Source organism: Athene noctua, chromosome 21 (assembly GCF_965140245.1).
Source record: "Athene noctua chromosome 21, bAthNoc1.hap1.1, whole genome shotgun sequence".
NCBI lineage: Eukaryota > Metazoa > Chordata > Aves > Strigiformes > Strigidae > Athene > Athene noctua.
Window position 1 is genome coordinate 9,979,734 of NC_134057.1, and position 6,034 is coordinate 9,985,767.

Consider the following 6,034-nt stretch of genomic DNA (forward strand, 5'->3'; position numbering starts at 1 on the left):
ATCCATCTCATTGCTTTGGGAGAAGAGCTACCGAAGTCCGCTGTAAGGGCTTTAACTAGGCTGACTCATACAGTTGCTTGAAAAAGCATCAACACCACCATCATAAATTCATCTTTCTGGCTGGGAAGTAACAGTTACTGGAAACCAATGCCTGCTTAAAACAGTTTTAGTTTTCTCATGAATTTTACTGGAAAAAAAAACCAAACCAACAAGTCAGCACATCATTCAAGAGATGTGGTAGAATGTCATTACTCTCTCCAAAACAGAGAAGCTCTGACTGACAGGGCATGATTACATCCTTCCAGACAAAAACGCAGAGAAAAGGGATTTGTGAAAGAAGCTGCCTCTCACAGAAAGGCCAGCTTAGATCTGAACGGGGGAGACGTTTGGACCAGGAACCTCTGGAGGATCCACTAACACAGCTGGTTCAAAGGATGGTGACTGAGCATGGGCAGAAGCTTTATGGGGTGGGAGACATCTACAGCCAGGAAAAGGCTGAGAATAAAGCAATGGACTCACAGCAAAGGATGGCTGGATTGAGTAAGGAGGATCCTGTCCAGTGGTTTTGTTTGTTATTCATCTCTCCTCCACCAGCAGCTTTCTGCAGGGACTTTGGGTCCACAAATTACGGGTTACCGAGCTGACCAGAGCCCAGCATCCCCAGGAGCGTGCAACGCCCCAGAGGTGAACATAAGCCAGGCTGGAGCAGAACCAGCAGCTCAGACCCTCTGCACACCCTCGGGCGTGCAGCTCCGCAGGCACTCGAGGGTCTCAGCCCCTCTGCAGGCTGGGGGGAGGCCAGAGCTGAGCAGGCCAACGCTCAGGTCTTGCTCTTTTTCTAGCCCACTCCTCCCAAATTACCACGCAGAGCCCACGTAGCAGGTTTACACAAGAAAAAGTGTGCGTAAGGGTAGTGCAGACAGAAATACCCCCCCCCCCCCACTTCCCATTGTGCCTTTTCAGAAGGGAAAAACCAGGCTGCTTCAACCTATTCTCCTTTTGAAAGGGTCACAAAGGATGATCCAGTTGACATAATAAAGGCGCATTTTCAAAAAAAAAAAAAATCATTTGAAGCTCTTCCTCAAAAGTGCTTCTTAGTGCAACTCAGTTGTTAAGAGATAGCAAGAGATCTTTTATCGTATTAAGAATGGATTTATCTTTTAGCAATTTATCTCTTTACATCTGACTAAAAGATTTTTAAAAAAAGTGGAAACAATTGGTCAGTTTTCAAAGGAAATGCACTCCAAGAAAAAAAATATTTCCTAGCTTTCTGACCAAAAGAAGTCCTTATTTCAGTTTCCTGCTTCAAAAGTGAGGATACCCATGCTGAGGGTTTAAAGGAAAACAATAGCTTTCTTTATACATAAAAAAAGCTCAAAGATGCATTTCAAATATGAGCAAAATATGAATCTATTTTTGAGAAAGGGAGGTATATATTAAATACACCATCAAACCATTTGGCTTTTCTGATTTAGTATTGAAAAAGGAGAAGCCTATACTGCTGTATAGGAGTAAATATTTCAATTAAGCTCCACCGGGATGTGTCAGAACACAAACACATCTATAGTTTAATAATGGATCGGTGATATATCAATTATTATGTCCCAATAATCCAATGAAAAAATACACTCGGAATAAACAATCTGGCCCAACTCCAAATCTGCAGACTATTTAAACAAGCTAATGGAAACATTAGGTGCCAGGCTGCGTAGTTTGTTTCCTAATTAAGGCAGTATTTGGCTGACATAGAATTAGTTCACACGTAAAAGCCAAACAATTAAAAAGGTCACACAACTAAAATTTAGGCAATTCACACATGCAAATTGAGCTGCCCAGTATAAAACAAATCCACACACGCAAACCGGACCGAGTTACACTGCACAGGTACTTGCTGACCAAGACCTGTACCCAACCCGTGACTTCATTCACACCTCACGACTGCCTACGATAAAATCTAAAGCAGAAGAAATTATAGATCAAGATTAGGAGTTAGGTTACAGATGACAGATGAAGATTCAAACCATTCTTCTCTCCTTAAAAGTTGACAGGAGCTGATTGCCCGTCCTCTACAACAGGCTGAATCCTGACACTCACAGATAGGATCGATTTTGGATGCCCCAGCACAGTTGTAATCTCTTCTGCATCCGCGGGGACAACGACAGGTTCATAGTGCCTAAACGGGAGAGGTTGAGGAACACGAGATATTTTGGTAGAAATCAGACCACAAATGCTTCTTGTCTTGGTGGGAAGGCGAGTGCCTGCCTCGGGCAGCAGGTGGCAAGCACCGAGGCATCAGTCTGTGCTGTGGAGGTCCAGATAGGGCCAAGCCTCTGCTCAACCCCCAGGTTCCCAGCCCTGGATGACAGTGGTTGTGTTCAAAATAAAGGGCACTGCGGAACAGCTGAAAAGATAACTTACTAAGAGGAAAAACAAAATTAAAAAATAAAACAGCAATTGTTATGTCTTGAAGCCCGACAACTAACTTTGCTTTCCACTTCATCCAGCACTGACCCCATGAAACGCTGCTGGAGGGGCTGTGGCAAGAGGTGCCAGGGAAATACAGGGAAGCAGCTGGTACAGCAGGAAACAAAAACAACCTCAAGGATAAATATACACCAAGTTGAGAAATCTTCTTGCTCGCACTGACGATTATTTTAATGAAAAACTTAATATATTGTATTCAAGCGGCAAAGTTTTCTTTCAAACCTTTTCTAGCTAAACAGACACAGAAATTCAGATTTTTAAAAGGATTTCACTTCTCACCTGCTGATTTCCACACCCCCACATCATTTTTCCTCTCCCTTATGAACATACATCAGCCAGCAAGATCATAGCTATTCCTAAATTCCTCTGTGAACAAAAAGGTGAGGCCAGTGGAGGAAATATCACATATGCGAGGCACTTCAAACGCAGAGTGGGGCCCTCCTTCAGGAAGGAAAAGGGTTTTCATGCTGACAGATCCCAAAAGGAAGAGCAAGGAGCAATTAGTGTTGGTAAACTCCTGAAGCACATGGGAAGGACACAAGAAAAAGACTAGTTCATCTCACTTTCCTGAGGCAATCAGACATACCTCCAGCAAATCTTGCTTACAAATAAGCCATTGTCCACCTGCAACCTTGGTAAAAAGTCATGCCTGGTGGGCAGGAACACGGTACACCGTCGCGTTGGGGTGAGTTAAACGCTACTGCTTTCCCCTGCTTTTCTTCTCCTTCAGTTATAACCAGATTTATTTTTTTTTTTTAATTCGGGTTTGGAAATCTGAGAAAATTGCTAACTGTGCCCATCACAGTGAAGAGGGGTCAAGCCCCGAGGTGACATAATTAGGCACTATGTGATAGATCCCATTTCATAGAAAATTATCCTTATTTATGCCAGCTATGACAATACAGCAAAATTTTGGGTTGTCTGGGAAGCCTGAGTTAGAAGAACGGATTATGATTTAGCCACAAAGATGACAGCTGGAAATACAAGATTCTACTAGACAGCAAATAAGGCTGAGACCTTGGGACCATTTTTTTCTCCAGGACATTACTCTTCTTTGTCTCAATAACAAAAAACCCACAAACAAAAAAAACCAACCCATACAAACACCCCCCCTCTCCAAAAAACTTACATATACCACACGTATCACAGCAGCCTTAAAGGTATACATGTAAAGGAAAGCCAGAGAAACAGAGCACATTGTCTCTTCCCCTCCAAGAACAAAAAAAAAAAAAATTACATTTCAAACACACTTTACAGCAAAAATAAAAATCTACCTAAAGATAATAACAAAACATGTTAATTTCAATGTTTTCAATCGGGCAGAAGGACCCTTTTTTTTGTGCCCAATTCCTCAAAAATGCTTCCAGTTCGGAGACTGATTCACTTAAGATAATTCTTTGTGTTTTTAAAATTATTGCCCTGTGAACGAGAGCTGTAATACTGAAAATACAGCCAAAAATAAATACTCCTTCCTACTCCCATCACAAGAGGTAACGTTGCCTTTCTGTTTACATGCTAATATAATCTCTTTTTAAAAATGTAAAGACAATAGCAGATGCTGCATGAGTTATTGAACTAAATTAGCCAAAGACAACTGAAAAACACAAACAACATTAGCATTAATAGAATATAAGCGATATTTACTTGCAGTTTATTTAATGGTCTCTGCATTAATAGTCCTTGAAATGTACTTTCTCTCGTCGTACAACATTAGGAGTGAAGTAACATCTGTTTATGGTGCTGAAAAACTTCTATTTTTTAAAAAATGTTTGAACAGTTGGATGTTTTCATGGGACCTAAAGTCTGAACGGCCCACAAAGGTGAGCTATACAGGGTATCTAACAGAAGGCCAAATATTTAACGTTTATTTATGCTGAAGGTTTGATTAATGTGAAACCTTTTACATTATCAGAATTCCACAAATACCCATCTACTTCTACATTATCTGTAGGACCACAACAGAGGGGATCCCAGCAGATGGTCAAAGACCCCACAGCATGAGGCTCTGCCCAGAGAATAAAATGGCAAGGGCCTTGGGTGTCTCAGCTGATTTAAAGTCCTCTCTTCGGTATTCTCTTCTCCCGGCACAACACCACAAAACTTGTTGTCTGAAGTTTTCCGATTATTAATATGGAAACGTATTCAAAAATAATGAAAGTTTCAAAACTGATCAAAGTAAAAAAAAAACCCAACCACCAAACACCAAATCCTTCCCCAAATATTAGGGTTATGGGTTTGAATTAATCATCCAAAATAGTGAAACAGCTTTGAAATCCCTGCATCTGACACAACATGCACAAAATAACGGTGAGCTGACTTTTGCTTTGATCAGGGACTATCAAAGAGGTTCTGCAGAGTTAAGCTTATAAATCCCACTGAAATTTAATAGTTTGGAGACTAAGTGTCTTAGACTCAATCATAGCATCATTTTTTATCTTTTTTTTTTTGGCTGTCAGAAGACTTATTTCTTTCTAGTGTTTGAAAAAACAAAGACGAGTGACATCCAAACACAATCAACATGTGCCACCATTCAATCTCTCAATAATAACTTAATAAACCCATTATAAAGCCAGGTGAGTAATTTAATGTTAATTATTTCCAATTAATTACTACTTTTAAAAACAAAAGCAAAATGAAATTTTCATGTTTAACTATGAATACTTTTCATTTGCAACTCAGAGTAATCATTTCAGCATTTTTTTGTTTGTGTAATATTGACCAGCTAAAACACAAAATCCTATGCCTTCCCCAACCAGATGAATTACAGACCTTCCATTCCAACGTAAGCTTTGATCAAACTTCAACTCAAGAAAATTTTGAGCAATACATCCCAATACAAAAAAAACCCAAACATCTAGAAGCATCAGAAACTTCAGAGCCGGACATTTTTTTTCCTAACTACATTATTATCTTATCTTCTCATCAAATCCCACACATAGAGAAGCTTTTGTCTTTGAGAAAATAAGCACTTTATTGGCAAGGAAAAAGCTAGAAATTTTCCCTTAGGCTTTACTGATTATATATATATATATATTTTTTAAACTATCTTCTTAACACTTGTCTGTAACAGTTTAAGGTCAAGCCAGAAAGATTTAAGTCACAACCACTGAAGTAAATCTGCTGCCAGCCCCAAAGAGGCCAGCACTGCCAACCCGTAGCAGTTCCACCCAAGGCAGGAGCACTTTCCATTCCCCACCTCCAGGTAAAACTAAACCCCACGATCTCTGTTCGACAGCGGGGTAGTTTCTGGCTGCTGGCACCGCACCTTGTGTCTCGCTCCACCCCACGCTGAACTGGAAAGCCAGGGCCAGCACGCTGCTCACCAGGCTGGTCTCCATCATGAGCATCTCTGCTGATGCCTTAGTCCTGCTGAAGGTCAAGTCTTTTCCCCCCGGCAACAGCTTTCCCTGATTCCCCTCCCTCCCAGAGGGCTGCTGCTGTCTTCTGCAATTCCCACCAGAATAGCAGGAAAGTATTTCCCTTTAAACAAGCCACACAGGTAAAGCGATGAAGTGATAAAGAATAATTAAATAGATGGTCTATTTTAACA